This window comes from Tamandua tetradactyla, chromosome 3 (assembly GCF_023851605.1).
Source record: "Tamandua tetradactyla isolate mTamTet1 chromosome 3, mTamTet1.pri, whole genome shotgun sequence".
NCBI lineage: Eukaryota > Metazoa > Chordata > Mammalia > Pilosa > Myrmecophagidae > Tamandua > Tamandua tetradactyla.
Window position 1 is genome coordinate 137,433,518 of NC_135329.1, and position 17,468 is coordinate 137,450,985.

The 17,468-nt window shown below is 38.1% G+C and overlaps 1 long non-coding RNA gene across 1 annotated transcript in view; it reads left to right on the top strand.

The window, feature by feature from the left end:
• LOC143677715 (uncharacterized) overlaps window positions 1-17,468 on the top strand; it is a 187,143-nt gene that overhangs the window by 156,831 nt on the left and 12,844 nt on the right. The window lies entirely within an intron of this gene.

The window sequence follows — 17,468 nt, forward strand, 5'->3', positions numbered from 1 at the left end:
TACCCTATTATCAATAGCATCGAGCCCTACTATCAAACCCCACCTTCAACTTTATTCACCACTTGTCTGCCTTTGTATCATCATGCATCGGTTTTGCCACATCTTCCAATTCATAAAAATCCAGTAAATCAGAATTATTCATTTGGTGTCCTGAATCTTTTCTTCAAAATATTGTTTTGAGTTTAATCCATGTTATTCTGTGGATCTGCAATTGTCTCATTTTTTATTATTTAGTCCTTTGAAGCTGAAATGTTACAAAATGTTTATCCATTTTCCTCTTGGTAGATATTTGTGTCCTTCAAGTTTATGGTACTGAGAGGAAATGTGAGTATCCATGTAAATGTCATTTATATAATGACATGTTTTCATTAACCCATGGTTATAGAACAGGCAAGTGTAATCCCAGGAAAGATGTATGTTAAATATTTTAACAGTTTACTCAGGGATAGTTTACATGACCTAACATTCCCCATTTTAAAATACAGAAATAATTGATGTGTTGTAAAGATAGAGGGTGGTGTACCTATCACCATATCCTGTTTTCGAACATTACAAACACTCCAAAAACTTTCTTCAAATCCCTCTAACTCCTCCATGAGCCCCATCTGAAACAGGTAATTCTTGATTTCTGAAAGTGCTCCCATCACTTTATTCTGATTCACCACACTCTTCTTTATCTTTATTCATCTCCCTCACTGTCCCATCCATCCCCCTTCTTATTTCCTTTGTGCAAAATCTCTCAGTATTCGTGTATGTTATTAGTATATGTATGTATATATCCATATTTTTTTACTCATCTGTCATACCCTGGATAAAAGGAACAACAGACAGAGATTTTCACAATCCCATAGTCGCACTGCAAAAGTTATATTGTTATACAATCATCTTCAAGAATCGAGGCTACTGGAACACAGCTTAACAATTTCAGGTACTTCCCTCCAGCCACTTCAAGACACCATAAACTAAAAAGGGATAATTATATAATGCATAAGAATAACTTCCAAGATAACCTCTCAACTCTGTTTGAAATCTCTCAGGCACTGACATTTTATTTTGTCTCATTTCTCTCTTCTGTTGAAATCTCTCATTGAAATGTTCTAATTTTGAACATTTTTATCACCACAAAAGAAACTCTGTAACAGTAGTAGTTAGCAACTCCTCTGTTCCATGCTCTCCCCAGACCCTGGCTGCAACTAATCTATATTCTGTCTCTATGAGATTTATCTATTCTGGACATTCGACTAAATAGAATAATTCTGTAAGTGGTTTTGGGGGATTGGCTTCTTGCATCATCCATGTTGATATCTGAGTGTCCCAGTTCCACTGCTGGAGGATGGACCACCAGGCAGTGTGAGGTGGCCACACTGTGGGTTTGGAAGAGCGCCTCGTGCTGTGTTGGTTCTCATGACCTCTTGGGACTCCAGTGTTTTTAGCATGTCCCCTTTCTCATCTTGCTTGGGGCCTTTGGATTATTCTTCCCTTAGTTCTAGGAACAACAAAGTTCATTCCTCCATCTCATTTCTCTCTTCCCCCTTTTGGGCAAGAAGTCTGTCTCAATCCCTTGATGTGGGATCCTGGCTCATCCCGGAATTTCTGTCCCACATTGCCAGAGAAATTTATACCCCTGGGAGTCATGTCCCACGTAGGGGGAAGAGCATGAGCTCACCTAGCCCAGTTGGCTTAGAAAGAGAGGCCACATCTGAGCAACAAAAGAGGTTCTCTAGGGATTACTCTGAGGCCTAATTTTAAGTAGACTTAGCCTACTCTTTGCAGGAATAAGTTTTATAAAAGCGAACCCAAAGATTCACGGCTCAGCCTATTGATTTGGTTATCCCCTCGGAAATTCTCCAAATGAGGCTGTTGAATATTTCCTCCTTTCTCCCCAGTCCCTCAAGGGAACCTTGCAAATACTTTTTTATTCACTGCCCAAATTACTCTGGGGTATATCAGGCATCATACTAACATGGACAAACCAATAAAATCTCACGCCCTATTCAAGATTCCATGTACTTATGGTGTTCAACTAAACTGACCATACAAGTTAAATTAGGAAATGTACTACCCAAAATACAAACTTTGCACCAAATAAACAGCTCTCCCTTTGTTCTCACACAGAAGTTGAAGTTTTAAAATATGGATGATATCATGCTTTACCCTGTATTCTTATTTACCTTAGTTCTATCCAGATCAGCTTCAGGCATTTCTCTACTTGAAGTCTGATCACTTTTTCAACTTTTTAAGCTAAGTCACTTTTTGCTGTTGATGCTACTGCTACTGTTGTTACTATATTAATGGGGAATTTACATTATACATTCCCTACCTCTGCTGGATATTATAGAGTTGTCTGTATTGTTCAACAAATGGGACAACTGGATATCAATATGCAGAGGATGAAATTGAATACTATTTAACACCATATATAAAAACAACTCAAAATGGATCATAGGCTTAAAGGCAAGAGCTAGAACTATAAAACTCTGAGAAGAAAACATAGAAATTAATCTTAATGATTTTAGGCTAGCCAATAATCTCTCATATGTGTCACCAAAACCACAAGTAACAAAAGAAAAAACAAACTGGATTTCATAAAAATTAAATATGTTTGAATTTCAAGGACACCATCAAGAAAATAAAAAGCCTGGGAGAAAATATTTTAAAATCATATTTCTATACAGAAATTGTATCCAGAATAAAAATCTCTTTAATTTATAAAATAATAAAAATCAAAATTCAATCAAAAGACCACTGATCCTGTTTTAAAAATCACCAAAGGATTTCAGCAGACATTGTTCAAAGAAGATGTATGAATGACCAATAAACATAAAAAAAAAATTCAGCATCATTAGTCATTAATGACATGTGAAATAAAACCACAATAAGATACCTCTTCAGACCCACTAGGATGGCTTTAATAAAAAGACAAACAATAACAAACACTGGAAAGGATATGGGGAAATTGAAACCCCTATAAACTGCAGGTGGGATTGTATAAAGATGTAGCTACTTTGGAAAACCATTTGGCCATTCTTCAAAAAGCTAACCATAGGATTACTCTATGACCCAGCAATTTCATTCCTAGCCATATATACAAGAGAAATGAGTTCATATGTCAAAGCAAAAACTTGTATAAGAATGTTCATAGCAGAATTCTTCATAACCCAAATGTCCATCAACTGGTAAATGTACAAGCAAAGCATGGTATACTCTGGAATACAATGAAATATTATTCAGCCATTTTTATGAACAAAATACTGAACAAAATACTCAAATATCAACACGGATGATGCAAGAAGCCAATCCCCCCAAACCACTTACAGAATTATTCTATTTAGCTGAATGTCCAGAATAGATAAATCTCATAGAGACAGAATATAGATTAGTTGCAGCCAGGGTCTGGGGAGAGCATGGAACAGAGGAGTTGCTAACTACTACTGTTACAGAGTTTCTTTTGTGGTGATAAAAATGTTCAAAATTAGAGAATGCTGATGGTTGACTAAATCAGGGAATATACTAAAATCCACTGAAATGTATACTTCAAAAGGATGAATTTATAGTCTAAGAATTACATCTCAAAAAAACTGTTAAATATACATACATATATACACGCAAACATACATAAATAAGACATGGTCTAACTGCCAGTGTGCAGTTAGAAAGCCTAAGTATCTAGTTTTAAAGCAAACAGCATCAGAAATGAGTAAAGAGAAAATGGTTTCCAGCGATAGAAGAGTGCCTTCATGTACATTTGGCACATTCTCAAATTTCATTGATTCAAAGTGTGTTCCTGATACCCAGGCTCTGAAACTTTCTGTGATGGAGTGTCTTTTGACTGAACCCTTTGAAGCAATAATGTCCTCAAAATTATACTGAAATTTCCAAAAATGTTTCAGCCCCAACTCAATCAGCAGTAAGGGCTCTGCTCAAATGGGGTCCCTTCAGAGATGCTACATTTCTCATGACTTTAGTGATTCATCACTGAAAATACCCAGAGTATAGATAAGAGTATTGAAGAGGAATGAACATTGTGAGCCCGCGAGTGCTTTTTACCACTTATGAGGATAGCCTAAAAGGCAAGGTTTCCCCTATGTTAGACGAGAAATTCACATTTGCTAGAGAAGAGCTACAATGTTCACAGGTAACTGTGAGGGCGGGAACAAACAGCCAGGAAATACAAAAAGTACAGCCATTCCAATATGAACTTCGAAGGAATAAAAATATAGATAAAAATGAAATATATATATAGTATATATATAGTTAAAAATGAAAATATGTATAACATATAGTTAATATAGATAAAATTTAGTATATGGATAAAAATGAAAGCTGATAATTATATGTTATCATGTTGTTTTCAAATAAATTCATGTTCCTTCATTTGCAAGATAATGATTTGTTCAAACACCGCTGAGCCTGAATGCCCTAGGGGATTCACAGAGATGTAAAGACTGATTCCCTTCCCATCCTCCCTGCCTCTTTCCTGCCCACCTCCTGCCTCCGTTTACACCCACTGCACATTCCTGGAACACCTTCTCTAGCTTCCTCAAACACATCTTGCTCCCCCCTACCAAAGGCCTCTTCCAGAGGTATTCGGACGGTGGGTATGGTATAAGACCCTCCCTCCCCTCCGCTTGGCTCCCATCAGCCTCCCACCACGCCGCTGTCATTTCCCTCAACCACCTGACTCAGTCTGACCCGCCCCACTAGATGCCCTCAAATCATGGTATACTTCTGTTCATAGCATGTATCATGGTTGCACTTTTACATTTATCTTTGTAGTTATTTGTTTACTGTGCTAAGCTTGGTGAAACCAGCCCCTGGCCTCATGAAATTTCCAATCACCATCTAATACCCAGTACAGCTCCCTTTATATAGTAAATGTCCGACAAAATATTTTCACAGAACAGGCAAATGAGTGAAAGGGATAAGAAGTTCGCAAATATACCATAAGGCAAAATAGAATAAGTATCTTACATGGGGTACAAAGGGCTAAAGCGGAATGAGGAAATTAAAGAAGGAAACAAGAAAGCAAAACGACTGTGTGTTAAAAGTTCTATGAAGTAGAGAGGGAAAAGGCCAGTTGTAAGGGTTCCTGCTCTCATTACTAGTATAGTTTCTTCTCTAAATAGGTTTCAGATATCAATGCAAAGAAATGCTTAGAAATATAAGGCCCAGCTGAATATGGTTTCTGCAGAGATCAATGGGCTGTCACTTGACATAGTGAACTCGGATCTAATGCAATCCAAAGGACATTATTTTTATTATTTGCCTAAATTTAAGCTAATAGGTAATAGCTACATCTATGGAGCAATTAGTATGAAACAGGTACTAGGCAAAGTACTTTACATAAAGTAACCCATTTAGTTTATTTAATCTTCACAACTACCAGATAGACAACCTGCTCTTAGGAGGCCCATTTTACAGATGAGAAAAGATCCCAAGACCCTAAGGTTAGGTGATGGTTTCATAATAGCGCCATTGGTGCCCTCTATTAACAAGCAACACTGTTGAATAATAGGATTTCCTATAAGGTAGCAAACAAACAGATTTTTCATATCTGGATTTGGGGTATCATTTATAATAGGTGGTCATTAACAATTCTTAAAACTTGGCAGCATCTTGGTGATTTCAGAACACCTCATCAATTTGGTCACTTCCGGGGCAAAAGCCCTTTTGTGCAAACAAGACTGACTGGACTCCAGGGTTTGTTTTTTATTTTAACTGATAGTTTGTATCAATATAACCAGCATCTTCATTCGAAAGAATTTTTTCTTTCACCATTTAATAGTGTCTTTTAAACATTTTAGAGCCAATTTCACTGTACTCCAGGAAGCAGAGCATTTTCCACAAAACTTTACAAATTGCTGATAACTTTTTAATGAAAATAACATTAAAAGTTTTTACCCTAGAGACTTGTCAACATGGAAGAAGAGACAAATTAACAAGAGGCATTGTTCTTTGATTCATTATTTTAAGAGGCTAGGGGCAACTGGAGCCCTCAGTAGGACCTCCAAGCTTCCTAAGCCCTGCTGGTCCTGCTCTGTCTAGCCTCTTCCCTTCCATTTCCTCAGCTCTCAGCCTCGTTCAGAGGACAGCTGCCCATTCCTCAGACCCGCAGATGTTTTGCCCTTCAGCACCTCTGCGCTAGCTCTCTTCTCTGGCTAGTAAGAAACACTCTTCCCTACTTGTGTGCTTGGGTCAAATCCTCCCTCACCTCTTTTAGACCTTTTCTTAAAAATCCCTTTTCCCACTTCTTTAACATGGTCTTCTCTCAGCCTGCCCCTTCTCAACCTTGCTATCTCCTTACCTGGTTTTATCTTCAAAGAAATTAAATTCACTGATAATTCCTGATGTATTGGTTTGTTTACTGGTTAGCTACATCATTAGACTGGAAGCACCAGGTGGGCAGGGATTTTATTTTATTCACCATATTCCAATGCCTAGAATAGAGGCTCTCCTGGAGCACAGTAGGGACACAATAATATATATTTTTCAATGAGTGAACGAATGGAATAGATTTAAGGAATCATTCTAAACCAAAGTATTGCGAAATGTTTGTGTGTAGTGTAGTTAGAGCAGATGAATAATAGCTGATGTGTCCCCAGTTGCCCTGCATCTACCTCTTATGGGGGCTAAACAGGTTGGTAAGGAATGCTCAAGGGCTCACGCTACAGCCCCACTGCCTGGGTTCAAATTTTAGATCTGCCACCTGCTAACTGAGTAACCATGGGCTAGTTAACATAACCTCTTTGTGCTTTGTTTTTTCTCAACTATTAAGTAGTAACTACTTCACAGGATTAAATGAGATAATATTTGTAAGGTGCTGTTTAGAATAGTGGCTGACAAATAGTAAGTACTGTACTTCTTTGTTAAATAAAATAATAAATGGGAACAGAGGAACATGGACAAAAGGAAGATTTTGGAAAAGCACAGTTTTGAGCAGTTTGGAGAAATATGGTTTAATTTTTTTTCTTAACACAATTGCCCTGAGAATAAATCTCTTCCCCATTCCAACACCAAAACAGTTTAGCCTAAATGGAGGCATCAAACATGCTTAATTTACTAATCAGAATTTCAAGGGAGGTGATTCCTTCACTGACCTAGAGGGTGATGATTAGAGTAGGTTCAATGAAAACTCAGGATCTCTTTCCCTCTCCAACCTCCCTGATAATCTATTGACTGTTTCGCCCACCCTGCCCCTTCTAACGTAACTGGGAGATCAGGCCTTGTGCTCTCTTATTTGTAGGAGGAAGTGATGGGTTCAGCTTCTCTACCCAGGAGGAACATAATACTTTGTATGGATGCCCAGGCTAAACTTTGGAGTGAGGCTTTTGAATGTCAAGTTCATACACACATAAACCCATGAGAACTGTCTGCTCTGCAATGTAGTAGCAGGAACACCAACAAGCCACTGATTTTTCTCTTTCTTGTCAGCAACACCCAGAGAAAGTGCTTTTATATTTTCCCTCTGAATTTCTGGGTCCCTGACAGAATGCTCTAAACAAGGAACTAGAATGTTTCTTACTGGACTCCTCTGTGAGATTCCTGAGTCTTCATTCCCTGTGTTGGAGGCTATGGAATTGACTTTGGGGTCTCCTGCCTGTCCTCTGCCCCTGGTATCTCTGAGAGTTCTGCTCAGCTCCCCAGTGCCTTCTTGGATCCTGTATAATTAATCAGGTCTCAGCTTGCACCTTCCTCCCCAACCCCCAGAGATGAAGCTGTTACGCCTTAAAGGAAAATTGCCATAATAAATGGGTCTCCAGATACCAAATTTCCCAGCAAGAAAGAGCCATGCAAACAGAGACGATTAGGAAACGAGCAAAATCCAATGTGTTATTTTTACCAGTATGAGCATTCCGGATGTACAGGCCTCCTAAATATATATTTGAAAAAAAAACAAACAAACAATGTGAATCGGGAAGAAAAAAGCCACACAAATGAGTTGCAGTGAGTTTAATGAAAACTAATTCCATTGTTGGGCACGTGTGACATAACCAGCCACCTGAGCCCTGCTCCAGTGGTTTATGTTACCTCACCCTCTCCACCAAAGTGTTTTCCCGTAAATTTCTGTGGGCATCCATTCCTGTCTACACATTATGTTCCTAAAATAGATACCATCTAAAGATCTTTTCAAGGAGCTTTGTGGAGGAAGGCCCAAACTGCAAATTCCTCCCTACAAGATACAATGGCTTAATGGCAATTACAAAAGCAACAACCACAAAGGGCAGATTTAAAGGAGTTTTCACCACAGTTATTCTGCTTCCAAAATGCATAAAGGGAAAAGACAAGTGTCAGACGCCGGGTGAACGTGTGTGCGGAAGCTCCAAGTTGCATCACCCTGGTGTGCCAGGTATTGCAGCAAACAGGAAAGGTAAATGCACCCCCTGCTCTGGGCAGAAGGAACTAAAGCAGGAGTCACCAACCTCAGCATGGAATTTTCCTATTTCTGCTTGGCGTCACCCTTTTAGGATGACTTAAAAGTGCTCTTCTGAGAAAAATGTTCTGTTACTACACTAACGCATCAGAAATATACCATGTGAAACCTGCAAAGGCATAGAAAAAGAAACCACATTTTATAGGTGTGATTGCAACAGCATGTGGCAACTTGCAAGTTTGTTGCTGCACCTTAGAAACATTTAGTGCACATATTGAGAGAAACAAACCCTGCTTTGACTTATATATCATTTCATGGGCCATGTGAAGAAGCATCTACCACCACTGGAATTGGACTAATTTGTTACAGAGGAGTGGCAATGGTAAGTATCCGAAGGGGCGCAAAAAGAAATATGAGAAGCAAATGTGACAAGAAGAGGTGGGGGCGGGGTGTCTTTAAACACATACCTCAAACAGGTAGGAGAGAATGAATCTACGAGTACAAAGACATTTGAAAAAGTCTCGGGTCCACCAGGAAACATTGCTTGTGCTATTTGGAAAAGCAAGACGGCTCACACTGGGAACCAAACGGCATCTGCAGTATCATTGATGATGGTGACCTTTGTCTAACTAAAAGTAAATCAGTCTTTCCCAGTTGGCATTCCAGGGAAAAAGGCATTCTTCACCACTTCCCCCAAGCGCCTTTTTTAGTGTGGTTCAATAGGAGAGGTGGTGGGAGGCGAGGAGGTAAGCATTGCCTTCCCCCAGCCCCTCCGAGGCAAGAGGCATTTCTTCTCAAAAGCCCAGCCTCTGCCGAGGCAGCTGGACACCCCTGCAGTGCTAGGCTCGGGCACCGGTCCGGCTGCCTTCTTCCTTCCTGTGGAGTTAAAACTGAGATCTAATTTTTGCTCCATCCTAAGGAACAATATGACCTCTATTCACAGCCAGCTAGTCTAAGTTCTAGAGCAACAGTGAAGGAAGGGGCTTCAAACGGAGACCTGCAACCAGGAGGAAGGCAGGAAAGGCAAGAACTGGCCAGTTTCCAATCTTATTTCAGGCCGAAGAAACCTATCTTGCATCAAAATGCTGAACTGCAAAACAAACCTGATTTCGGCTTGTAGAAGGTTGCGAGAGGAGGGGGAAGGGGGAGGGGAAGGGGAGGAAAAGGGGAGGAGAAGAGAGGGAGGAGGGGGACAGTTGGTCCGAATTCACACACAAAAATGGACTTCCTGTTCTGCCCAAACTGTATTTCCACAGGCTCTTTTCCCAAAGGAATAGTTAAAACAAATATGCCTAGGATCGCGGTGAAACAATTAGACGGCTTACCTGATAAAAGGAAAATTATCCATCCGCAGTGAGAAACAGCATCTCCAAGAGACCAGATAACAACGTGCCTTCAGTTGCAATTGTTCAGATTCCTTCTTGCAAAAACGGACCGAGTATTTTACAAGGGTTGCAGTCTCACTGGGGCAGAACACACATACACAAGCACACATACACGCACACATACACACATGCACCAGAGACCTCTGCAGTATCCTCTCGGCTTCATCCTCGCCTCACTCTATGGTACCTAATACAAATCAGCAAATAGCTTGTTTAAAAAAAAAAAAAAAAAAAGTCTCTATCGCACCTTACATTACATCGCCATCTAGTGGCTAAACATTAAATATTTTCTCACAAACCCGATTTGTGGGTTCTTTCTCAAGCTCTGTTTTCCCTCTCAGCCTATTCCTTTCCTTTCTTCCTTTTAGCTCTCTCTATTGCTTCATCTTCTCTTTCATCCCAGCTTCTCTATCATATCATACACCTCATGAACCAAATATGAGAAAGTTAAAATTAAATATAGTTATTGTCAAGTATATCAAGTAACTTAGGTGCAGTTTTTAAATTTTGCTGAAAAGTTTAACTTTATTCCTATTAAGAATCATTGCGACCTCCATACTTTATAGTAATTCAAGAATTAAACTTTATTTTCCTATTTTATCCCACCAGGAGAAAAGCATGTGACCCTGTATTAAGGATCTGTATCTTTACATGAAAATTTTCTCATTAATGTGTTTTAGTAATAGTTTCAATATTACAGTGAACAGCTTGATATGAAGGGATGTGAGTTTTACTTCAAGTTTAACACTGAGGAGTTGTGCCTTTGAGCAAGTCACAGAATTATTCTTTGGAAACTTACATTTTCCTCATCTTCATCTGTAATTAGAGGTTAAACAAGATTATCTTCCCACTCTAAATTTCATGATTTATTATCCTTTACTCCAATATATTTTTTCCATCTTGAGGCCATGACCTAAACTTAGTCATAATAGCATGTTTTAGCAAGCATGTATATATTTTGAATCCAACTAAGTATTACCTATTGATATGAGTCATGTATATCAGGTTTTTCTAAGACAGTGGAAATCCATGCTAAACTATAACTCCAGAACTGAGAGTACATCTTTCTGTGTTATATTCTCTACTCTAAACATGAATTAGTCTTTAACATTTGGGGAGGCACAAGCTCCACAATTAACTATGTGTAGATTAGTAATTTACAGTAATTTTCAGTAAATATTTCATCCTGGTTTTCTTTTCCTTTGTCACTCAGCACAGCTCTTGTTAACTATTATTGCATACTTTATCACTTATTAAACATCACTTCTAATATTCATTTTTCTATTCCTTCCTGTAAGACTGTGAGATGGAGACTGTATAGATTGTTATAATTATTCCCGTCGGCAGTTGAGGGTATTGTAAGATTCTGAGCATTATTGAGATTTATTTAAGGTTGTATAGCTTGCAGAGCAACAAAACTATAGGCTGTTGGTCTCAAAATTCGATGCCCTTTGTATCGTATCTGAAAGCCCACCCTTCCTTACCCTAGAATCATAGGAATATAATTTTTATTTCTATGCCCACAAAACATTTCTTACCCCAATTTATAAACTACTCATCAGCTCATCTTCTCATCTATAAAAGAAAGAAATTGAGAAGATCATTTCCTGTTCCAGCTCAAAAATTCTGTACTTTAACAAAAGCCAATCAGGGTAGCATAAGCATGCTAATTTTAAAGTTTTCAGTGTCTGGGACATGATGTTGCTCATGATAGAAGCAAGGCAATGTTTAAAGGAGCTAAAGAAAAAGGTGACCAACGTTTGGTAAAGACTTGCCAGGATGTTAGCGATAAAGAGGGAGTAGGAAATAGGTGAACTAGCAGGTTTATATATTTTTTAGGTTAACATATTCCATGTGAGTCATACCTAGGGTTTAACTACACAGACATAAAAACCAAGACACTTCTGGCCTCATGTGACTGCTTTAATGACTTCTAGTTGGTTATATATATGAGACAATTTTTTTGGAGTGTCTGTTCACAGCAGTCCTCTCAACAGCTCCGCCTCTCTGATCTACAGAAGTGAACTCACCTTTCTGGCTACTGAAGACCAGAGCAGGGGAAAAGGTCCAACAAACTGGGCTAAAGAGAGCTGCTCCCTGAACCTGGCAGCTGTGGGGGCCAGCCTTCCTTTGCAGTGCTTCTCAAGGCCAGGCCAGCCAGGGAGACGAGAGAAAGAAATCAAACAGATAAGCAGAAAGCAGTAGTGACCAAGACAGAGCCAGAGAATTCTGGCTTTCCTGTCCCCAACTCCAGTCCTTTCTGAGGCCCAGATACTCTCCTGATTTGGAGCTCCACAATACACCAAAATAAACTCCATGTTTGCTTAATTGAACTTGGTTTCTGTCCCTCCATGGAGTCCTAACCAGCACACTCACCGCAGGAACCCAAATTCCTCAGCCCTTAATAGCCATCAAGTACTGCTCATATTCTGGACTCCTGACACTTTGTTCATTCACTTCTACAAGTACCTACTACATTCCAAGCTCTTCTCCAGATGCTGAAAATACATCAGTGAACAAATCAGATCAAAGTCCCTCTCTTTTTTGGAGTTTACTTTGACAGTTCGGTCAAATGAATAGGGATGCTATTTTCAATGCATACACCGCCACACTTCCACCTCAGTATCTTTATTCACAGTTTTCATTTCTCTGGATAGAACTTTCCCTCGTCTATGCATGGAACGTTCTACCAATAATTTGAAGGCCTATTTCAAATATTTCTTTCTTATCTAGTATCTAATCTGTTTTCTTAGTAGATAATATTTTGTTTATTATTAACAAAACAATTTCATGTTTTATTTTATGGAATATGATCATTTTGAATTGAAAGCATTGAGCAGAAGTGAAGAAATGACTATTCTGATATAGATTCTAAAAAAAGGGAAATCATCCTGCCCATTGCACATCAAATACCTTTAACAAATAGCTTCTCATTCTATATACAACATATTTCATTCAGCAGAACTGAAGCATTTTATCAACATCGGTAACATTAGAAATTCCTATGGAAGGACTGGCATAAAGGAAAAATATGAGGTATGTATTAAGTTGCTTTTATATACACTTAAAATCGCATACTCATAAAAAAGAAATTGGAACAAGATGCATTAAAATGAACCGTTGTCTGTGCTACCTTATATCACGGTTGCACTTGTTCCTTCCCACATTGTGCTGAGAGTCCTCTATGCATCCCTTACGTCTCCTCCTAGATTATCAACTTCCTGTACAACCACCTCTACCTTTTAATCATCTTTGTTGTAGCAAGTTAATTTAATGAGTTATAATTTTGTCTTTTTCTCACTACTATGCTTCTAAATTAAAAGAATGAAAAGGTAATCCTCCCCCCTTTCCCCACCCTTAAATTTAGTCATTTCAGGTGACCCTCTGTTATCGTGCCCTAAAAGGTGGAAGGGATTTACTTGCCATTTCCTATGTGATGATATTTCTCCCACCTGTGAACGTGTGCACTTCCTAAACTGGCTAAGAGTTCAGGTTATGCCATTTCAATGAGACGGTTCCCAACAGGGGAAAGAAAATGAAAGCATAATATGTCCTTCAGTCCTTATATAGTTCTCTCGTCATGACAGTTTGGTTCTCACTGTTACAGTTCTGGTGGGTGCTAGCAGCAGTTCACTGCTCAGTGCCAAACAACAAAGGAAATGCTATAATCACAGTCAATATTATCATCAGTGATATCACCAATGCCAATACATTTCTTGGTTACTAATGAGGGAGAGCAGACACTCAGGTCACAATAAGCGGTGTCAGGGCATTTTGTCTGTCCATTCTAAGACAGACAGAAGAGTTTCTTGTTTCAGTTAGAACCTTGAGAGAGTTCAAGGGCAGAGTCTTCAACACCACAAGGTTGGAGATCAGTGGATTTATATCTGAATACTATTTAATGTTTTCCTGCATCAAAAAAGGGAATTTGTTATCAAAAAACATTTTACCTGATGTCCATCTCTTGGCGTTTTAAAGCTTTTATTTAGTTGCCTTATAAAAATATTTTATTAATTAATCTGAGGCATGACAAGGAGAAAGGAGGCATCCTTGGTCTTTGGCCAAAATTTCCCAAAGTAATTGCCAAATCATTAGGTTACTTGGGCTGGACTTCCTTACACGGAGAGTTATAAATAGCATTTGAGTGTTAAGGCAGAAACCAGTTCCAGACTCTCCCATAACTTATTTGGGAATCTTGGATCACCAAATCCCATGAAGTTAAGTCTTCCCTAAAGGAAAGCAGCACCTGGATGCTGGTGGCTGCAGTGAACCTGGGGGTGTATAGTCAGTCTCTGGGAGGTGGCAGGCCTTCTGCTGAGACATTTGCACACCCATAGCAAGTTGAACCCAGTCTTTATAATCTCAAATCCAGCAGACTGCTGTATTGCCTGTGCTCAAACCCTGGCTTTGTGAATGAAAAATGAAACTCATTTGAAGCATAGCACTGATGTGATCCTGTAATCAACATTTTACTCCTTAGGACTTTGCTTTTGTAGCATGAATTTCCCAGTGATAATTTGGATAGGAATCATTCTACAAAGAGTTACTACCAATTATTGGTTCTGAGAAAGTTTTTGTTTTTTTATTGACAAAGCATTTACTGACAAAGTTCCCTTAGCAGCCCTTATTTTAGAAATAGAAATAATTTCCTCACAGAAAATATTAAACTCACAACTTTATTTTCAGGATAATTTATTCTTTTAAAAAAAATGAGCCAGAAATGAATCTGGAATTTACTTGTTATTAGATAAATAAAGAAAGAAATGACAATTAAGTATCCTCTTTTAGGACTAGAACCAATCAGTTTTTATAGCAAATTTAAAGCTACAATTTCTTGAAAGCACATAATTGACCTAAGAGTTTCAGACTATCCTGTGAAAATTTGAGACTGTGATAAAGTTCATATACCCCACAAATTAAAAAAAAAGAAAAATCAAAAATCAATATAGTGCTTTTTTTTTTTTTTTTGCATGGGCAAGCACCAGAAATCAAACCCGGGTCTTGGGCATGGCAGGCGAGAATTCTGCCACTGAGCCACCATCACACCGCCCTAATCAGCTATTTTTTTAAAACATAATGTCAAAATATTTTAAAGCACCCCCCCACTGGAATTTACTAAACAAAAACCGTTGTATAGGCTTGCAATCTTTGAGTCATAGATGATAGTTTTTTAAATGATATCATAGTAGCCTAAATTATTGAAATAGCTTCTCTTACTGATTTGATTATGATGTTTCCAAGTAGCTGTAGAATCTTTGCAGTGTGTTTGCAGGCACACACACAAATACTTAATATTTTATACAAAGTTTCTAAAAATTTCTAAATTTCCCTCAGTTCCCTCTCTTTCTTTCTGGTGGTAGAGGAGAAAAAATGGTAAAGGTCTTTTTTTTACATAAGGCAGTAGCTTAAAATGATAAAGAGAGGAAGGAAGGCAGTGGGATTTTCATGGAGTTAACAGATCCCCCAGTCTCCCCTTTCATCCAGAGCTCTGCAAGCCAGAGTTTTATTGTCAGTCAACAGATGACCATTTCCAGGGATGCAGTTACATCCTGATGGGAGACTCACTGCAATTTCTTTTGAATTACACCAGCATCCATTGCTATTGGAGAAGGAAATAATGGTATTCCCAAACCAAATAAGCAGGATTTTTGGACAAGAACAAAGCAATAACACATAAACCCAGTTTCTCAAAGGGTAATTAAATATATGGATGTATTGCATCTAATGAGGTCAGCACTGTGAGATAGGTTCAAAATGTGTATTAACTTACAAAATTACATTTTTACCACTTCATACAATATCATCATTCCCTTATTATATCACTACCCAAGCATCTGATAGCAGTTAACTGCAACATAAGAAAAATCACTTTAATGTTCCATTTATTTTTTCAATTTTACATCTATTATTTGGAGAACTTTAGAGCTTTTTCCTTTAGCAAATGTGTAAGATACATTATCAGCTATTTTTCACATCATCAGATTCTTTGGCTTTCCCCAAACCAGATGTGACCCATCGCACTCTCATTACCTTTCTATTTTTCTTCCGTTGTTTCCTCTGCTTGGAGTACTCTCTCTTTTCTGGTCACGTATTCCCTCAACCTTCTCTCTGTGACCCTCCCACCACATGACCCCACTCTATAATCGATTTGAGAGCAAAAAACCTATGTTTTATTAATTATTTTATTCCCCTAACATATCCCAGCACCTGTGGTTGAATTAAAGTGTTTTCTGAAGATGAACTGATAAAATTTCCTGAGACCTAATGAACTTCACCCAATTGGCAGGCAGAAGAAAATAACTTTTTAAACCTCATAAAAAAGAAGGTCAATTGACATAAATCCTTCCTGCTGCTTTATGGAGATGGTTTTGCTAATCATGGAGGATTCTTGGAATTGTGGGGCAAGAAATTTGTAGAGACCATCCACACAGAGGCTCTCATTTAAGATAGGAGGAGATCAATGTCCTAGGTCACATGGATGGTTTTGTACCACAAAGTCCATTGAAGTTTGTAACACAGCATGTAGGAGCAAAATGGAAGTCAGTGGAGTATTTCCAGATATGCCACCATTGATTTTCACTCATGTTTTGACAGAGATGAATGTGATGGAGTAAATGATTGCAGTTGCTGTTTAAGAAGGTGATGGACTAACCAACCTTGTTTTAGGAAAGGGTGAAGAAAGTGACTGTCTCTCAGTCTAACCCCACTTACTACTCTTAAATATTACCCCCAAAGTGCTGGGGCTCAAGGACACGAACACCAGGCAAGCAGGGTGTAATGTTGACTGCTTTCAGGGATGCAGAAGCGAAGAGAGTGCCAGAAAATATCCAGGAAGTAAGTGGTTTTGAAGTTTTAGAATTTCTTTGGAAAACCAAAATATAAACAGAATATATTTTCTGTTTCTTTAGGCTATTAAAACCATCTTTATATGACAATTATCTTTCATATAAAGGAACACGATTAATGTTTCACAATCCTGAACTTTATCCCTCTTTGTTTAAACATATCTAAAGGCTTAATAAGACGTTGGCCCTTACGACAAGATCAAGGTATATCACAGTGTTTAAAGCATTATATCCAGTTCTCCTGCCATAGGAAGATAAATAAGTTAATAAGTAGTTAAGTTATAAATAGATAAGTTAGTAAGTAGATAAGTTACATTTATTTACATAAATATAAGTAAGAAAATGTGTGAGCATTCAGAAAAGATTAAAAGTTATTGTGCTGTGTTTTATTCTGTGTATAAATGCAGCCTTTGCTCTCTTTCTCTTCAGAAGCCAATATAATTGTAACATTAAACATTATGTTTGGATTGTTCCCTGATCTATTTCATGCAGCATTTCCCCTACCCCTTTCCAAAGAGGACTCAACTAAAGTAATTGCTAAGAAAAACATGATTGATACTTAATAATGGTATTGGAACCCAATACCATTAAAATGTCATTTAAATATACTTTTCAGTTTACCATATCAAATATCTACATATTGAAGAGGTTAAATTAGATTATTTTTATGGAGAGGGCTTTCTTTACATTAAAGGAAATAGCTGGTATTTATGGAGAGAAGCTCTCTATTTAGAGAATAAAACTGACCTTTGCCATAACTGAGCATAAGCAAATATTTAGTTCCTGTTTCCCTAAACGGTTTGTACCAACATCTTTTTCCTCATATGCTCAAAGACAGAAGCCATTAACTTTAACAGAAGCATAGCA